The sequence below is a fragment of the Molossus molossus genome, unplaced genomic scaffold, assembly GCF_014108415.1.
Source record: "Molossus molossus isolate mMolMol1 unplaced genomic scaffold, mMolMol1.p scaffold_m16_p_9, whole genome shotgun sequence".
Taxonomy (NCBI): Eukaryota; Metazoa; Chordata; class Mammalia; order Chiroptera; family Molossidae; genus Molossus; species Molossus molossus.
Genome location: NW_023425403.1, coordinates 46250538 through 46271831, shown reverse-complemented (window position 1 = coordinate 46271831; position 21294 = coordinate 46250538).

Genomic DNA, 21294 nt, shown 5'->3' with positions numbered 1-21294 from the left:
TCTCTTAATAGTTGCAATTGGTAGGTAAGACCAGATTTTGCAAATGTATCCATATGAATAATTATGGATGTGATGATCTATGACAGAACTTTGTGACTTAGACCATCAACTTTTTTGGATGTTAGAATAGACAGACTCAGCTCTTGGCCCTGCCCTCAAGGATTCTCTGTGAGGGACGATAATGATAAAAATAGTGGTTTCTAAACATTTATGGAGCATTAAGTATATGCTAAGTATGATTCTAAGCACTTTACATGCATTCACTCCTTCTGTCCTCACAACAACTCTGTGGAAGGCAATAAAATAATCTTTTTTTTTTTTTTATGTATTTACTATAATATACTTTTTTTTTTTCTGTTTATTTATTTATTTTTTTGTTACAGATATTTTACCTTTTTACCCCATTGGCACCCCCCCCCCCCTCCACCCTGTCCCCGGCTTAGTTGTCCATGTCCATTGGTCATGCATACATGCATATAAGTTCTGTGGTTTATCTCTTCCCACCCCCCCACCTCCCATCCCCTCTTCTGAAGGATGTCAGTCTGTGCCCTACTTCCATGTGTCTGGGTCTACTGTATTCCTCAGACTGTTATGTTCATTATATTCCGTATATAAGTGAGATCATGTGGTATTTGTCTTTTTCTGCTTGGCTTCTTTCACTTAGGATAATACTTTCCAGGTCCCTCCATGTCGTCTCAAAGGATAAGAGATCTTTCTTTCTTACAGCTGCATAGTATTCCATTGTGTATATGTACCACAGCTTTTTGATCCATTCGTCTACTGGTGGACACTTGGGCTGTTTCCAGATCTTAGCTATTGTAAATAGTGCTGCTATGAACATGGGGGTACATATATTCTTCCTGATTGGTGTTTCAGGCTTCTTAGGGTATATTCCCAGCAGTGGGATCACTGGGTCAAATGGAAGTTCAATTTTTAATTTTTTGAGGTAGCACCATATTGTTTTCCATAGCGGCTGCACCAGTCTGCATTCCCACCAGCAGTGTATTAGAGTCCCCTTTTCTCCACACCCTCGCCAACACTTGTTGTTTGATGATTTGTTGATGGCGGCCATTCTGACAATAAAATAATCTTCATTTTCAGGTGAAGAAACCGATGCCAAGAAATGTTAAGTTACTGCTCCCAAACTCCTTAACTGCCAGTAAGTGACAGAAAAGGAATTTGCATTTTGGAAGGCTGGCTCCTGTCTAATAAGAGAGTATTCATTAATTATCAATGCATACGCTCAATCTCCTAACTAGTAACATGGAATAGCTACACTTCAGAGATTTGTCAGAAAGTTCACTGTATGTTTTAAAGTGTGTAATGAAGATAGAATATTCATTGAGAACTTTCTGAAAAATATGAAGTGTATCCATACTCTTGGTTCAAGTCAGCATTGGCATTTGGAACTACATTGCTTTGATTCCCTTTAGGACAGACTTGACTATGCATTGGCATTTCGCAATTGACCTGCTTTGAAGGATGGTGCAAGAACATGTTATAAAACCGTTGTGTTTACTGTAATGATGTTGTTGGAAGTGTTTTTTGCTCCATCACACAATGTCATTATATGGGTAGAAAGCCAAAAAAAAAAAAAAAAAGACCCAGCACAAACTGGTTAAAGCAAAGTTGGAAGTTATTGGCTCATGGAACTGAAAAATCTAGATGTGCTTCAAAGACAGCTTGATCCGTACTTAAATAATGTCAGCAGGATTTACTTTTTCTCATTCCATCTCTCTGTCTCGACCACATTTTCAGATAGGTGCTTCTCTTGAGATCTCTCAGCAGCAGCAGCAGTTCTGGGACTCATGGGCTCTCTTGTGCAAGTTCAGAATCTTTTTCCCAGAAGTCTAAGTGGTCTGATTAAAACTGACTGGGTCATGTATTTATATTTGAACCAATCCTGTGACGAGGGAAAGACAGTGCATTCAATGGGCTTCTCTGAGTCACATATTGAAGCCCGGATGGGGGTGGTGGAGCCAAATCCATAAGATGTACATCGATTGTGGGTGAATAGAGAATGACTCCCAGAGGAAACTTACGTTTATTTTATTTTATTTCATTTCATTTTATTTTATTTTATTTTATTTTATTTTATTTTATTTTATTTTATATCCTCACCTGAGGACATTTTTCCATTTTTTGTTCAGATAGAGTGGGAGGGAGAGAGATGGAGAGAGAGAAACATTGACGTGAAAAGGACACATCGAGTGGCTGCCACCCACACAGCCCAACCAGAGCCGGGGACAAACTGCAACCAAGTTACATGCCCTTAGCGGGAACCAAACCCAGAGCTCTCGGGACCGCAGGCCAACGCTCTAACCGCTGAGCCAAACCGGCCAGGGTGGAAACTTATGTTTAGCTATTGGAGTAAGGGTAGGTGGATGGTGTGTAGCAAAACCAGCAGACTCCACTCCACTCTGCTTTAGGAATATCTGTGGAGAAATTCTAGTTTGATTTTATTTTATGGACACTGTGACCATTGTGCCTGATTATGTGTCCCATATGGTAAGAAGGAGGCTTGGCACCATATCTGCAGGTCACCTCCACCAACTGTAAAAGACCTATGACATGCAGCTAGTTTTATTTCATTTTCTAATATTATTTTCTTCTTAAATGTCTTACCTCAGCTATTCATATATATATATATATTTTATAAGTTACTTTAAAGGTTTTTTTTTGGAAAGAGAAAGTACAGAAAGGCTTAAAATGTTATTTTTAATACTGAGTATGTTAATACTGTGTAAATGTCCAGCTAAAAGTTACTATAGTTAATATCTTCTCAGAAAAGATGAGCACAGATACTAATATGATTCCTATTAATATTTCTACTAGAAAAAATGGAACAATTTTAGTCTCTGTCTAAATTTTTACCAACTATTCTCTACTTTTCTTTCTGACAATTTTCTCTTTAGCTTTTAAGATTCTTTTTTTTTTTAAAGCTAGGGTGAGGAAACTTTTTAAAAATATGTTTTTATTGATTTTTTAGAGAGGAAGGGAGAGAGAGAGATAGAAACATCTATGTGAAAGAGACACATCAATGGGCTGCTTCCTGCATGCCCCCCACTGGGGATCAAGTCCACAGCCTGGGCATGTGCCCTGACCGGGAATTGAACCGGGACCTCTCAGTCCATGGGACGATGCTCAATCCACTGAGCCACACCAGCTGGGCAAGATTCAATTTAACTATCAGCTTTCCTGCCTTGATTCACCCTTTTCCCATTGCCAATCCCCGAGGTCAGCAGAGGTGCATCCCACCAGGCTCCTATTATTTGTCGGTGGGAAGAGCTTCCAGAGGATAAGGGCTGTCTCATTCATGTCGGTATCTCTATTTCCTAGCACAGAGCAGGAGTGAGTCCTCAGTAAAAGTCCATGAAAGAAAGAAAGAAAAAGAATAAAGGTCTCAGAAGGGAGCGGGGGAAATAAACCACAGAACTTATAAGTATTTATGCATAACCGACGGACATAGACAACAAAGCTGGGGACGGGGTGGGAGGAGGTAGGGGGGAGGGAGTCAAAGCGGGGGAAAAGGAGAAACATCTGTAACAAAAATAAATTAATAAAAAAAATTTATTTTAAAGAAAAAGAATAAAGGGAGAAAGGGAGGGAAGGGGAGGGAGGGAAGGAGAGAGGGAGAGAAGGATAAAAAAAAGAAGGAGGAGGGAGGAAAGGAAAGAAGAAAGTAATTATTAATCTAGAGAATGGCTTTGTCACAAGTAACTCTATGGGTACATACTGCCTCCAGTTAGTGGAGGTGATTAGTTGCGTTTCTGGCAAGAAGAGACCTCTCCCTCATCATAAGTTCTGATTAATTTCTTAATTTATATAGTAAAGAATTCATAATATAGTATGAAGACCTTCAGAAGATGGAATTACCTGTGGCGCCATTCTATGCATGCACAGAGATCCAAAGTCATTTCCATAGATGCCTGACAGCAGCTTGCTGCTCCAAAGAAGTCTTTGAGAATGGCAGAGGGACCAGAATCTCTGTATAGTATTTGTTTGTCTAATAATAGGGGTGCTTAAAGGTTTTTGGTGATTCGTTTTCTTTGGGAATCACTTCAGTTTCTTATTTCCTTGTAAATATTTTTGGTAAAAACAGCATCCTCTTGGATTTCAGAGGAAGTTAAAAATGAAAAAGTTTGAAAGGATTCACAAAGTAATGTGTTTTTGGAACAGAGCCATTCATTTGAAGATGTGTTTCTTTAGTCTGAATCCAAATCCTCCAGTCAACACAAACCTTAAATTTACTGCTCCTACTCTGTGAATCCTTTCTGCCTTAAGCTATGATCTTCAAAGTTCTCAGAGGGTTTGGGCTTGCAATGTGTTTTTTATATTTTATAATACTGTTTAATCTGCCTGAAGATTTAGAATGTAATAATACTGTACAGATATCATGGCTTTGGGAACAGATATAGATGAGAAATATCCTATTACCGTGAAGTTCTAGTTCTTTGCTACTATTTGGTTAGTATACATTTATAACAATATTTATTTGGATATTTTAACATATTATTTTGAAGTTATAAAAGAGATCTTCATGTTAAAAAAAAAAACAAGCTGGCCTTGGATACCTGTCATTTCCCCCCCATTCAATAATTATTAAGAACACATTTATCTGACAGAAAACTCCCTATTATTCTTGAAAGGAAAAGTCTTATAAAAACACCACTACTAACAATATCTGCATCACAGAGGTACCAGAAAGAGAAGAAAGTGAGCAAGGAATAAAGAACCCGTTTAAAGAAATAATAACAGAAAACTTCCCCAACCTGGTGAAAAAAAAGTCACACAAGTTCAGGAAGCACATAGAGTTCCAATCAAGATGAACCCAAAGGGACCCACTCCAAGGCACATCATAATAAAAATGACAAACATTTAAGACAAAGAAAGAATATTAAAGGCAGCAAGAAAGAGAAAGAAAGTTCCCTATAAGGGAATACCCATTAGAATGTCAGCTAATTTCTCAACAGAAACACTTCAGGCCAGAAGGGAGTGGCATGAAGTATTCAAAGTAATGAAAAACAAGGACCTAAACCCAAGACTACTCTATCCAGCAAGGCTATCATTTAAACTTGAAGGTTAAATAAAGAGCATTCCAGACCAAAAAAAAAGTTAAAAGAGCACATAACCACCAAACCAGCATTGCAGGAAATGTTAAAAGGAGTATTTTAAGAAGAAGAAAAAATCAAGAGAGAGGAACATAGTTATAGAGAAAAAAATGGCAGTAAACAAGTACCTATCAATAATAACCTTAAATATAGATGGACTAAATGCTTCAATCATAAGACATAGGGTAGCCTCATGAATAAGAAAACATAACCATATGTATGCTATCGACAAGAGACCCACCTCAGAACAAAAGGCTCACACTGACTGAAAGTGAAGGGATAGAAAAAAAAATATTCCAAGCAAATGGAACTGAAAAAAAGGCTGGGGTAGCAATACTCATATCTGACAAAATACACTTTAAAATAAAGGCCATAACAAGTAACAAAGAAGTGCATTACATAATACTAAAAGGATCAACCCAACAAGAGGACATAATGCTTGTTAATATATATGCACCCAATACAGGAGCACCTAAATATATATATATATATATAAACTTTTGATGGACCATAAAGGAAAGATTGATAGCAATATAGTCATAGTAGGGGACTTTAACCCCACTGACATTACTGGATAGATCTTCTAGACAAAATTTAACAAGGAAACAGGGACCCTACACAATGCACTAGATCAGATGGATTTAATTGGTATTTACAAAGCATTTCACCACAAAGCAGAATATACATTCTTCTCAAGTGCACATGGGACAGTCTCAAAGATAGACCACATGTTAGGACACAAACTAAGTCTCTACAAGTTCAAGAAGATTGAAATCATATCAAGCATCTTCTTGGATCACAAAGGCATGAAACTAGAAATCAATTACAATAAAAACACTCAAAAAACACTCAAACACATGGAGGCTAAATATCATGTTACTAAACAATAAATGGGTTACTGATGAGATCAAGGAAGAAATAAAAAAAATTCTTGGAAATTGCCCTGGCCGGTTTGGCTCAGCGGTTAGAGCATCGGCCTGCGGTCCTGAGAGACCCGGGTTCAGTTCCCGCTAAGGGCATGTACCTCGGTTGCAGTTTGTCCCCGGCCCTGGTCGGTCGTGCCACACTCGATGTGTTCCTTTCACATCGATGTTTCTCTCTCTCTCTCTCTCTCTCTCTCTCTCTCTCTCTGTTCCTCTCTCTCCCTCCCACTCTATCTGAACAAAAAATGGAAAAATGTCCTCGGGTGAGGATAAAAAAAAAAAAAAAAAAATTTTGGAAATCAATGAAAATGAACACACAACAATACAAAAATCTATAGGATACAGCAAAAGTTGTTTGAAAGTTCATAGCATTGGCGGTCTACCTCAAGAAACAAGAAAAATTTCTAATAAACTATCTAACCCTACAACTTAAAGAATTAGAAAGAGACCAAAAAGAAAAACCCAGAGTAAACAGAAGGAAGGAAATAATAAAGATCAGAGTGAAAAGAAAAGACTAAAGAGACTAAAAAAACAATAGAAAAGGTTAATGAAACCAAGCTGGTTCTTTGAAAACATAAACAAGATTGATCAACCTTTAGCTAGACTCACGAAGAAGCAAAGAGAGAGGACTCAAATAATTAAAAACAAAAATGAAAGAGGTGAAGTAACAACTGACACCACAGAAATACAAAGGATTGTAAGAAAATACTATGAACAATCATATGCCAACAAATTAGACAACGTAGGTGAAATGGACAAATTCCTAGAATAATGCAGTTTTACAAAACTCAACCAGGAAGAGTCAGAAAACCTGAACAGACCAATAACAACTAAAGAAATGGAAGCAGTAATCAATAAAAAACAGACAAAAGCCCTGGTCCAGACGGCTTCACAGGGAAGCTTTACCAAACATTCAAAGAAGAAGTAACACCTATTCTCCTCAAACTATTCCAAAAAATTCAAGAGGAAGGAAGAATTACAAGCTCTTTTTATTAGGCCAGTGTAATCCTAACTCCAAAGCCAGATAAAGACACTACTAAGAAAGAAAATTACAGGCCAATATCCCTGATGAACATAGATGTGAAAATACTCAACAAAATTTTAGCAAACCAGATCCAGCAATGTATTAAAAAATTATACACCATGACCAAGTGAGATTTATCCCAGAGATGTAAGGCTGGTACAATATTCACAAATCAATAAATGTGACATACCACATTAACAAAATGAAAGCTGAAATCATGTGATCATATCAATGGATGCTGAAAAAGCACTTGACAAAATCCAGCACCCATTTTTATAAAAACTCTCAGCAAAGTGGGAATAGAAGGATCATACCTCAACATAATCAAGATCATTTATGACACACCTACAGCCAACATCATACTCAATGGGCAAAAGCTAAAAGCATTTTCCTTAAGAATAGGAACAAGACAGGAATGTCTACTTTTGCCACTCTCATTCAACATAGTACAGGAAGTCTTAGCCACAGCAATCAGACAAAAAGAAAAAAATAAAAGGCAACCAAGTTGGAAAGGAGAAAGTGAAATTGTCATTATTCACAGATGACATTATATTGTACATAGAAAACCCTAAAGTCTCCACCAAAAAAACTACTAGATTTAATAGATGAATTCAGCAGTGTAGCAGGATACAAAAGTAACATCCAAAAATCAATGGCATTCTTATTCACCAATAATGAACACTCAGAAGGGGAAATTAAAAAAACAAAAACAAAAAAACAACAACACCGATTTACCATTGCAACAAAAAAATTAAGATACCTGGCAATAAACTTAACCAAGGAGGTAAAAGACCTGTTCTCAGAAAACTAAAGGACATTGAAAAAAGAAATAGAGGAAAATATAAAAAAGTGAGAGCATGTACCATGTTCATGGATTGGAAGAGTCAACAGCATTAAAATGTTCATATTACCCAAAGTAATCTATAGATTCAATGCAATCTCTATTAAAATACCAAGGACATATTGCACAGACTTAGAACAAATATTCTAGAAGTTTCTATGGAACTAAAAAAGGGCCTGCATAGTCACAGCAATCTTGAAAAAGAATAACAAAGTTGGAGGGATCACAATTCTAGATATCAGTTTATACTACAAAGCCACTGTAATCAAAACATCATGGTACTGGCACAAGAACAGACATATAGCTCAATGGAACAGAACAGAGAATCCAGAAATCAACCCAAGGCATTATGCTCAGTTAAGATTTGACAAAGCAGGCAAGAACATACAATGGAGTAAAGACAATCTCTTCAATAAATGATATTGGTAAAATTGAACAGGTACGTGCAAAAAAATGAAACTAGATCACCAACTTACACCATATACAAGAATAAACTCTAAATGTAAGTCATGAAACCATAAAAATCCTAGAGGAAAACGTAGGCAGCAAAATCTCAGACATCACATGCAGAATTTTTACCCACACATTGCCCAGGGCATGAGAAACAAGGAAAAAATTAATAAATGGAACTACACCTCACTAAAATCTTTTGCACAGCAAAAGAAACAAGCATCAAAATGAAAAGGGAACCCACTCTCTGGGAGAACATATTTGCCAACAATATATCAGATAAAGGGTTAATTTCCAACATATATAGAGTACTCATACAACTCAACAAAAGAAAGACAAACAATCCAATTAAAAAATAGGCAGAGGACCTAAATATGCCCTTCCCCAAACAGGACATACAAATGGCCAAGAGACATAAAATGCTCAAAGTCACTAATTATCAGAGAGATGCAAGTTAAAACAACTATCAGATATCACATCTGCCAGAATGGCTGCCATCAACAAATCAAACAATAAGTACTGGCAAGGATGTGGAGAAAAGGGGACTCTAGTACAATGCTGGTGGGAATGCAGACTGGTGCAGCCACTATGGAAAACAATATGGTGTTTCCTCAAAAAATTAAAAATGAAACTGCCATTTGACCCAGTGATCCCACTTCTAGCAATATATCCCAAGAAGCCTGAAACACCAATCAGAAAGAATATATGCACCTCTATATTCATAGCAGCACTATTTACGATAGCTAAGATCTGGAAACAGCCCAAGTGTCCATCAGTAGACGAATGGATAAAAAAGCAGTGGTACATATACACAATGGAATACTATGCAACTATAAGAAAGAGAGATCTCTTACCCTTTAAGATGACATGGGGGGACCTGGAGAGGATTATGCTAAGTGAAATAAGCCAGTCAGAGAAAGACAAGTGTCACATGATCTCACTTATTTGTTTAATATAATGAAAAAAAATAAGCTGACAAACAAAATAGATCCAGAGACATGGAAGTAGGGAACAGACTGACAAACCTGAGAAGGAAGCGGGGTGGGAGGGAGTGAGAAGACATAAACCAAACAACTTATTATGCATAACCAGTGGACACAGACATCAGTGTGGTAAAGAGGAAGAGGGGGGAGGAGGGTGTCAATGGAGGAAAAAAGTAGGGACATCTGTAATATTTTCAACAATAAATAAATAAATATAAAATGGTAAAAAAGAAAAAAGTAATTTAAATTTTAAAAAAGACAAAAAGAAGAAGAAAAAAGACTCCACTATTACCAAACCGTCCCTCAAATGTCCTGTCAAACCCTCCTTACCCATGCAAACAACTGAACAAACAAACAATAAACTTAGGCCCTCCTTCACACCTTATTTTCCCTCTGATGAGTCAGATGTTTTCAAAATGCATCAAATAGCAATACTGGACCTGTTGTCTGCATTGTGGCCACCAGAAACCACAAGAGTTAAATTACCAAATAACTAATTTGGGGTATTGGAGCAAGGAACTTACCATTATTTTCATAAGTATGTGCCCTCAGTGTGGGGATTTTATAGCACCTAGTTTAAGCACTTACATGTCAAAGAATTAAAAGGACCGAGTTTCTCTCAGAACAGTGGTGCATAAAGGAAAAGTAGGCTTTAAAGCCAATTTCGAACCAAAGAGACACACGTTTAGAACTAGAAAGAAACTCACTGCTCTCAAGTCAGTCAAGGTCCAAGGCTTCAGCAGGGGGCGCTCCTCCCTCGGGCCAGCGCTGGACAGGCCACCGTCAAGGGAACTAAGCAGATGAGGGAGGGTTGAGAGCTGTGAGGGAGGGGGATGGAGGCCAAGATGAGCTATGGATCAGATAATATGGGGCTCTGTGAGTCCAGGCAAAGCATTCAGGTGTCCTTTCAAAAGAAATGGAAAGCCATTGAAGTTGTAAGCAGGTAAGGGGTGATTGTGGCGCGGTTTGATTTGTATGTTAGGAGGCTCCCTCTGGCTGCTGTGTGGGGGAGACATTTACATTTCAAGGTGATGGGGCAAGGGTGGAGGCTTGCAGTACCGCAGGTGTGAGATGATGTGGCAGAAGGGAGAGAGTCCCTGACTGCTACTGTTTGCTTTTCTGTGGCATAAATAATACTACCAGAGCTGATTTCAAGCCGCCAACGTGACATCCGTGAGTTGGCAACCTTTCTGAGATGGAACAGTCAGCTCCGGGGGGCTGAGCTGGCTGGGACCCGCCACTGCCTCATGCTCTAACACTCTGCTGCCTCGTTCCCTTCGTGCGTTGTGAAGGCTGTAAGAAGCAAAGATATTTGCTTGTACCCTTGTTGTTGTTGCTGGTTCCTAAAGCTTAAAGACAGAGATTAGAATGTAGGGTCTATGAGGACAGGTCTGTCTTAATCCTAGCCCAATTCTTAGCAATGTAATGTTTTCAAAACATGCACAGGAATTAATGTTAAGAGCTAATTGCACGCACAAGGGTTCTCTTTTTCACAGCCCTTCCTTTTCTTCAGCTTTCCTAAATTTAAATATATATATATTTTCTTATTTCGGGGAGGGTGGGGCGGGACACACCTCTATTTACTGCTTTTAAAATCCAGAAGACCAAGAAGGAGATAGGCTAAGGTGGGGAGGCCTGGGAAGGAGAAAGGCTGAACGTGTAACAGGAGTTAGAAGGGTGTCATGTCAATGAAGTGGAATGAGTTTAAACCCCTCAAGGGAAATGATTTCTTGTCTTTCTGTTAATTAGAAAACAAGCCTATCTTCAGTGTAGAGCAGGTGCTGCCGTTTGGTATATAAAACGTAAAATTTCTCCTTCCCCACTGTGTCCACTGCCTAGCACAGTGCCTGGAAGAGGGTGGGCACTCTGATGTTTATTGAGTAATGAATAATGCAGAAGCTCTTGACTTTGGATTATAAGGGTCATGCTACAACGGTAGGAAAATTCCAAATTCAAGCTAATAAAGCATTTATTGAGTATATACCAGGTATTGTTAAAAAACAAAAAAATTTTAGGTACTTTCCGTGTATGGAAAGCTGGAGTTTCTGCATTCTGGTTCAGTCCATTCTCCCAAGTAAGCCGGTAGGGACATGAAGTCAGGCACAGAAGCACCACCTCCCAGCTCCCCTGAAAGCACAGGTGGTGGAGGTGGCCCCGTGCCCTGGGAAATTCACAGGACAGCATCCTGCGCGGCAGAAACTAAGCTATTTTTCTTAGGTGAAATCTCCTACCTCAAGGGGAGTTAAAACATTCCTCATGCCTGTATTCATCCATCTCTCCCTTCAAAGCACATTGCTCCCATTTAAAAGAAAGAAAGAGATAAACAGAGTAAAAGGAAGGAAGAAGGGAAGGAAGGAAGGAAGAATGAGTGAATTTTTACAGTAAATGATTTTTCCTAGTTATACCACTGGCCTGGGGCTGAAACACCAACACTAGGGAATCCTCCTCTCTTTCCCTCACAGATGACTGTTGCAGAAAATTCTTGCTCATCTGTGAAACTAGTTCCCTCCCATCACCAAAGTTTCTCAACACTTGTTTCTGTTAATAAACAGTCATAGGTTTGAAAGGTCTCCTTGTTTTCAGACATCTTTTTCTCTCTTACCTTCTTGTTTTTTGCCATTCTATCATAAAGTTTGCTTTTTTTACTTAAAGAAAATCCCACAGTGGCTTGAACAAATGATTCTAATCTGTTTTTATAGTAGTTCCCTTGACTTAATGCTGTTTTTGGTTCTTAAAGCCGACTGACTTTCAGATGTATGGAGAAATTGGATAAGGTTCTTGCAAAACTGGTTGTCAAGTCCTAAATTTTGTAGATGTTCCAAGAATCTGTGAGTTTAAAAAAACAAAACCTGCAATGCAAAATGTTTTATTTTCTGTAAAATTCTCATGCTTGACAAACACGTCATATTCATAGGGTACTATTATATTAAAGTTCACCTACATTTACATTTGGCTGACACAACCTTTCTATACTCGGAAAGCTCTCTACCCTTGTTTTATACTTGAAGGCCTGAGGCCTGAAAAACTTGCCTCAGATAGCAAGGTAGTCCGTAGTAGAGGTAAGTCTCCAATGAAGCACCGTATCTTATCACTTTAATTTTCTGACAACATAATTTATGAATTTACCAATATTGAAAGATTTCTGTGCTAGGCAAAGATGTTTTGTATGATTACAAAATACTTACATTTCCATTGTATATAATAGATTATATAAGCACCATAAAAATAAAAATTGTTTCTAAACTCCAGGTCCTAGTAAAAATTGGGGTAAGGCTAATCAGCCGAGGGCTTAACAAATAAGCAGGCAATCAAATGTCCAAGAATCAACTGTGCATAGAGATAAGATCCTTCCTTACCCTTAGGAAATGTACCATCAGCCTGGGGAAACAAAGAGTGAACATGCTCTACTTCATGCTAGCACAAAGAACTAGCGACTTTGTGCAAAATCAAAGGTCTACAAACGGCAAAGTAAGACATGGATTCATAGCCAGTAAGGTGTGCTCAGAGGGGTCAGGCAACCACAGAAGGTTTCGAAAAAGAGGATAATGAATCTGTGCATTGACAGGGAAGGGGAAGATTGGCCCAAGCAAAACTCAAAGGTAGAAATTTCCACAGTTCATTCCTTGAGAAAGCCCTCCCTTGTAAACCAGACCATCCATTTCATTCCAATGTTCCCCTCCAGGGGAAGGGCGGGGAACACCACCACCCTGAGCGGCTCGGGTCCAGGTCAGAAGCAGTGCTGTGCCGGAACCCACAAAAGTTGTGGGTGAGGAAGAGAAAGGAGATCGACTGGAGGGGGCAGAAAAATAAAGTGAGGAGTCAGAGGCGAACAACAAAGACAAGGGTGGCAGGACCCAATGACCTTCAAGAAAAGTGAGTGAGAGACTTAGGCATGGGCAGGCAAGAGGGTGTCTAAAGGGGAGAGGAATCACTTCCTTAATTGCTCTAGGTGAAAGTCAAGTAGCTTAGATCTTTGCATTGTATGAGTGATGAACAGAGATTTTTTTTTTTTTTTATCCTCACCCGAGGACATTTTTCCATTTTTTGTACAGACAGAGTGGGAGGGAGAGAGAGGAAGAGAGAGAGAGAGAGACAGAGAGAAACATCGATGTGAAAGGGACACATAGAGTGGCTGCCACCCGCACGACCAACCAGGGCCGGGGACAAACTGCAACCGAGGTACATGCCCTTAGCGGGAACCGAACCCGGGTCTCTCCGGACCGCAGGCAGACGCTCTAACCGCTGAGCCAAACTGGCCAGGGCATGAACGGAGATTTTTTTAAAATCTTGTTATATTCTGCCCCACTCCTAACATTTTTATGAAATTAAAATTATTGTGGCTTTGCTATACGGCCTGACCCCTTCTTTCTCTGTTCATTGGGTGGATCCAGACTAATTCCTAAAAGAATCCTGGCCCTGCCTGCAAATATTCCTGCCACTCACCTCTATGGTAGTGATGATCTCACTGCACTCAATTTTCATGGAAGAACATCAGCTCTGTCCCTCTGGCCCGATTCCCTGTAGGGTGTATAGCTCCATATTTAACTGGTCACATAGTGTGGCTGACCTTCATATACTTGACATTGTTGAACAGGTCTAGCATGTCCAACACCACATTGACGATCTCTCTCCTCTCACTTGCCTCTTCCCCCACATCCCAAACGTTGCTGACCACCATCTAAGTTATGCACACAAAATTAAAACACAGGCATCATCCCTGGTTTCTGTCTCTCCCTCACCACCCACATGGAATCAGCCCACTTAATGTCTTTAGTATCTGTTCCCATTGCCACTGCCACACGTCACGTTCTCCTCACCTTTTCCCTAGGGTTCCACAAAACTTCCTAATTATCTGAATCTGTGCCTTTAACCTCCCTACTCTCCAATCTAAGCTCCATATCAGAGTCATGTTTAAGCACTACAAATCTGATCACGTCACTTCCCCGTTTCTTCAAAAGTTTTCTAGAATGTTCATGTTAAAGGTCAAACTCCTCACATCAACCCACAAACAAGGCTTATCTACTCCTCCAGTCTCATGCCTCTGGCCTCCTTCACAGCCCCTCTCAGTCCACACCATCTGCACATTCTTTGCCTTTAGCCTGGAATTCCTACCTGACTCCACTGACCCCTCTACCTACTCCATAATTTAGCTAACTCCCACTCATCCTTCAGAACACAGCTCAAAATCATCTCTAAAAAGACATCTTTCATGACACCCAGATTGATGCAGAAGTCTCTCCACACTCTTCTTGGCTCTCTGTTCTTATGACACCTGTATACATTTTAATCACTGTCTTGCCACACAGTCACAGACCTGTCGACCTTTCTTACTACACGGCAGAAACCATGCCCTCTTTGGTCCTGCCTCCTTTGCCTGACACTTAGTTGATGCTTGATAACATGTTTGTCATGGGCTTGATTTTCCTGGTAGCTGGGGCAGGCAGCTTGAGAATACAGGGTTACATATGGCCAGGGAACACTACAATACCGGGGTGATCCATGCTTGGCTTTACCATGTAGTGCCAAAATGTAAGGGTTGGGAAAACAGAGATGAAACATTTCATAACGATCAACTTTTTAACAATACTGATACAGAGAAGAGAGTTAGAGTAAATGACAGGCTGGACTTGGCCACAGGACATGAAAGTGGCCTTAGGTCAGGTGGTTTTAGAGGACTATTCCCTCATAAGACCACACACCTCATTCTGCACCATACTCCTTACTGAAGCAGGAAAGGATGTGGAAATAAAAGTGATAGAATTTAACTTGAGACTCAACCCCACACTTCCCCTTGGCTTGAAAACATTTATCCATGGAAGGTGGCAGGATGTTAGAATAATAGATAAAATTCACAACTGGATTGATGAAATATTTTCTTCCAATGGAGAAACTTGGATGTTTTCAAAGGTAAACACATCTTTCTATATTTATTTTTAATTTCCATGAAAAGTTGTGTTCATTGGGACAATTCTGATACTGTGTTGAAGCTTTGCAACTACGCATTCTAAGACAGCACCTGGTTCCCAGGGCCCATGGTGAGAAAATCAGAGGCTAAGTATGTTATTCTCTATTCAGATCTGCCCTCATTCCGTGTGGCCTGCTGAAAACTCAATGTTAAGAGTTCTGCTGTCCCAGACCCCCAACCCCCGTGTGAGAGGAGGACTTGGGGAGAGAAAGGAGTTACCTTTTGGGGGGTGCTGAGTTTGTGGAACAGCAACCCTCTCTTTCCCCTCACCTCCTCTTTGGGGAGAAAAAGATTTCAGCTGGTTTCTCCAACAATTTCTTACAAGGTTGGTGGAACCCAATCTGTGTGTCTCATTAAGACGAGATTGATGATCATCTCTTACCAGAATGTTGCTGAGCATGGGATGGGCTGAGTGTCTAATGAAGCTGGGGTATAAAGAAACATGGTGAGCCCTGGCTGGTTTGGCTCAGCGGTTGGAGCGTTGGCCTGCGAACCAGAGAGTCCTGGGTTCAGTTCCTGCTAGGGGCATGTACCAAAAAAAAAAAAAAAAAAAGATAAAAAAGAAACATGGTGACCTTGGGCGAGAGCATAACAGTGGTGTTGCCCCAATGCCTGTCGACTGGGGTGGCAAAGAAATGGTGTTTCCTGTGGGCCAACTCATTTGAAAACAATGTTTATTTGCCTCAAAAAAAAAAAAATTTCACTTAACAAGGTATTCTTTGTATTTATTTATTTATTTATTTATTTATTATCCTCACTAGAGGACACTTTTCCATTTATGCTCAGACAGAGTGGGAAGGAGAGAGAGGAAGAGAGAGAGAGAGAAACATCGACATGAAAGGGACACATCGAGTGGCTGCCTCCCACACGACCCCAACTGGAGCCGGGGACAAACCGCAACTGAGGCACGTGCCCTTAGCAGGAACCGAACTCGGGTCTCTCTGGACCGTGGGCCGATGCTCTAACCGCTGAGCCAAACTGGCCAGGGCAGGTATTCTTGTTTCTGGATAAAATCATAGAGAAATCAGCTTGTATTGCTGGGGAGAATGAACTGGACTTGGTCCAGTGACCCTTATCCTCAGTGATAGGACCAGGTCCGCCTTTCCCCTTACTGAGCAGAGAAGGGCCATCATTAGTGAGGAGCTGAAGCTTGAGAAGCTGGGGTTTGCGGACACCAGATGGGACTGAGAAGGCAGAACTTCCCCTGCAGGCAGAGGGAGCCGGGTCTCCTGAGAGAGGCAGCAGATGGGATTCAAAAGCCGAGATTTCAGGCGTAGAGTGAACATTGAGAGAGGAACTAGAAATATGTCATGGGAGAGACAAGCGTTCATGGGAGGACACCCTCCCTTCTGGAGGCTGAGTCTTCAAGGTTGACGGTCCACCTTTTGTTTTTCCTACACTGACTGGGCTGCTCTTTGAGATCTGCCTGCCTCTTCTGAAGAAAACATCACACTTCATTGTGTGTTTGGAAAGGGAAGGGAGGTGCAGTAGAAGGGACTTGGGAGAAGGACAGAGGCAACCTTTTTGTCATTTTGCAAGGCTCTGGAGGAGATCGAGCTAAGTGGTATCTCCCCACCCGTCACCCAATACCTGCATACCGACGTGGGTATCAGCAGCTGCCGAGACCCTTTGCCCCGGCTGATTAGCAGCAGAGAACAGCCTTCGAGACACCAGGCAGTGAGGCTGGATTCCCTGTCCTACCCAGCCAAGGATTAATTAGTCCCCTTTTAAGACAGGGCTTTAAAAGAAGGGGCCTTGGCACAAGCAAAGTTACAAATGTGTCTATTTTATTTCTTCCAGGCATAGTACAGGCCAGTCTCCGCTGCGCACCTCAGCAGGGCGTGCCATGCAGTATTCCGACAGACAGCGGAGAGCCTTTGACCTGGGTCCGCGTCTCCTGCTGCCAACAGCCATCGTGGCTTCTCTCGGGAAGCCGAAACTATCCTCCGATAGCCACAAAGAGACTGCTGGCCTGGGTTGGAACCAAAATCAGCTTTCAAAGATCATAGCATTTATACCAATGAGAGCTGCTAACGGTGCACTGAAGAAAGTGAATCAGTCAGCAACCATGCTCTCAGTGGGCTCATTGCAAGACGCCCTTGCACTGGGCTCTCGGCAGGTGAACGCTGGCTGCACCGTGCGGCTCAGCAATGCCGACCTTTCAAACTCATGTGTTCTGCTACATTTCCAGAGAAATAGATCCAGGAGACCTGTTTCTAGATTTTCAGAGCTTTGAAGTCAATGACAAGTTTCAATGTAATAATATTATTTATAGGGATAAACCAACAGATGCTTTTAAAGAATGTGTAAAGGTCACGTCATGTTTTGGTGAACGGGAGTAGTGTTTCTTCTTGAAGAGGATTTCTGGGAGAATTAAATATATAGGCAGAAAAGACAATGCTCCTTCTTTCTTGTCTATAAATATGCCCAAATATGGTTGTCCATAGTTCAACAAAATATGCACTTTATTCCCTTTCCTGATAATACCCTACAGGTCGGGCTCTGCTTACCTAGTTTCTCCTGAGGGCAGGCCTTGTTAAGACCAGAGTGCTCGGGGGTGTTTCAAAATGGTTCCTTTTCCTCTCGCCTCGCTGGGAGCACGAGGGACTTGTTCTTCAATATGCACTGTGGGAACCTGGTCGAGGTCCTGGAAGTAAATCTCACAATGTTCTGGGGCCCCCGTTATGACTGGGCCCCCCCGAAGTTTAACTCTCAACTTGTCCACAGTGGGCCTTTGCCATCGTTAGTTACAGTTAAGAGTTTTTCTACCTGGACACTGGCTCCGAGGCCGTTTCCACTCAGGAGTCAGCTCCAGGGACCCAGGGCTCTGCAGGTCTCTCCAGTCTCGGAGGACAGAATATGTGCCCGTCTTCCCGTCTCTCACAGATCCAGGAAGAGTTGTTGGTTCTCAGTCTGTTCATGTTTTCACGTGTTACTAGGATGGAGTGGTGATGTCACGCTCCTGACACGCAAACTGGAAACCAGAAGTTCTCTTCTCCCGTCTAACAGTTTCTCTCTCTCCTTTGCTTGCCCTGCTTCTTCAGTAACTGTCTTTGCTTTTGGGGACACTCTCCACTTCAGTGTTTCTCAGTTTTCCAAATCCAGGATATATTTTTAGATGAGCATTGTTTTGTAATACCATGTAGCACCCACAGTCACTCCTGTTCTACACCATCCTTTCCTTTGGACTCATATAAATAAACCCTTCAGAATACCGGGTCTGTATTTTTATTAATGCCTCTTAACCCCCAATACAGGCTATTTCCTATGACTTGGTCTTTGGCCCTCTATTTTTCTTTCTTTGTAGTATCTCCTTTGGTGAACACATCCATCCCTGCGGCCTCTATGCAAATGTACGTATTCAGTTCTGACTTCTGTCCTGAGCTGCATATTGGGTATCTCCAGTGGGGAAATAGCCAAAATACAGGCCCGAAACAAACTCCATCTGTGAGTCCATTTCTTCTGACCTGGACAGGAGGTACTTCAGCAAGTTCATTCCCACCATGGGACAAGGCCCACAAGAAGCCAGATGCCTGGGTGAGCAGGGGAACACTTTGAGACTGAGTTTTACCTCCCACCCTTTGAATCATCCCTGCTTGCGCCCATTAAAAAGAATGGAGACGCCAGAACCAGGGCATCTTTGTTGAGAGACCGTTTTCCTGAGCACAAGGCGCTGAAAGAGCGCGAATCCCCCTCACGTAGACCATGCTCCCAAGGTGCCGCACTGTGAGCATCCGGGCACGTTCCCAGGGGCAGCGTGACGGCTGATTTCACAGATTGACGTAACGCCCCTGGGGCTTCTCCGACGTTTGCGAGAGGAGGGAAATCCCAAAGGTTAGACTTCCTGGTATCAAGTAGGGGAAGGACAGAACATTAAGGTTTGGGGGGTGACTGTAATTATGATTTCATTTGTACCCCTAGATTAATGATTTTTAAAGCTCCTTTTTTCTAGGTGAATTGCAGACACTATTCCCATGTTGGGAACCTAAGAACTGAGCTAACTCCCTCCTATTTCCTTGCCTGCGAAATCTAATGTGTCCTTCAGAAAATGTACAGAAGTAAAATACTATAGCACAAAGGATGGGGGTAGTGGGGTGCTTGACGGAGCACTATTATACAATTCCTACATTAGGTGATATAAATTCAAAGTAGACTGTGATAAGAATATATATATAATACCTAGAACAACTATTTAAAAAAAACCCAAGAGGTGGACATAGATAAAAATGCTGGGGTGGGGGTGGGGGATGGGAACAGGAGAAGGGTATCTAAAGGGGAAAAAGGAGAAACATATGTAACAAAAATAAATTAATAAAAATTGCAAAGAAATGCTTACATCAGAAAAGCAACAAGGGTTTTAAATCAATGATTTGATTTTCTAGTTTCAGAAACAAGAAATATATGAGTAAATTGAACTCAAAGGAAGTAGAGGAAGGAAAATAATAAATATAAGTGCAAAGATCAATAAAATGGGCAAAAGTCCAACCATAAAAAACATAAACAAAGCTGGGGGAAAAAAACCAAAAAACCCAAGAGGTATAGCTAAAAAGTCAATAGAGGTAATAGACTGGAATACTAAAATTTTTTCAGTTAACCAAAAAGAAAATAAGAAAGGAGGAACAAAGTAGAGATAGAAAAGAAAAAAACCCAAGGAATATGTAGATTTAACCGAATCATACCAGTGATTATATTAAGTGTAAATGAACATTTCAATTAAAGGTAGATATTATTAGACTGGATTTAGAAAAAATAAAGACCCCATTATATGCTGTTTATAAGAGATGCACTTTAAGTATAAATACACAGACAAGGCGAAAGCATAAATATGGGAAAGATATTCATGCAACATTAATCACAGCAAAGGCAGGGTAGCTCTGTTGATTTCAGACAAAGAAGACTTCAAGACAACAAGAGTTACTAGAGATGATTAGGGTCATTTCATAATGATAAAAAGTCAGTTCATCAAGAAGACCGAGTAAATCTGCCTTTGATAGTACCTTCCTCACATGCCAGCTTCTCTCTATTTTGTCTTTTCCCTTCGCTCAATGCAGGACTCTTAATTTCCTGGCAGGATGATGTCTCTTCCCCATTCCAATCTATCCCAGCTACGAATTCACTTTTAAAACAAAAATAGTATCACTCCTTTAATTAAAATCTTTTGATGGTTCCCAGTCATTAGCTGGATAAAGTTCAAATACTCTTTTTAGCTTGTTATAGGCATTTCTCAGGCGTGTCCCAACCAACTACCCAGCTTCACTTCTCACTGACCATCACTCATCCTTCACCACGTTCACAGCAATTACTCCTGTTCCAGAACAAGCAATGCTTCTCTCTGTGCACACTTCTTCCACTCGCCAGAGAGACCCTCCTTTTCCTTACTCTACACATTAATTAAGCACCTTTCATACTTGGCTATAGGCTATACATAAACCAGCCCCTGTTGTCCTTTTACTCTTCCGTCACTCACTATAATGCAGCCACACTGGCCTCAAATACACCAGATTAGGTTCCACGTTAGGGTCTCGTATTTACTGTTCCCTCTTTTTTTGTTGTTAATCCTCATCCAAGGATATTTTTCCATTAATTTATAGATAGAATGTAAGGGAATGAGAAGGAAAGAGAGAGAGAAATATTGGTGTGAGAGAGACACATCGATTGGTTGCCTCCTGCAATCCCAAGTGGGGTGGGGATTGAACCTACAACCCAGGTACATGCCCTTGACTGGGAATCAAACCTGAAACCCTTCCATCTGCGAGCCAATGCTCTAACCCCTGAGCCGATGCTCTAACCACTGAGCCGATGCTCTAACCACTGAGCAGAACCAGCCAGGGCTACTATTCCCTCTTCAAGGCATGCTCTCCTTTTTGATCATTGCATGGTAACCCCTGTGAGCCATTCAGTCCTCAGATCTGATGGTTGCTCCAACACAGTTTTTCTTTAACTTCTCAATCTCTTTTTAAAAAATTTTCACCCATGGATATATTTTATTAATTTTTA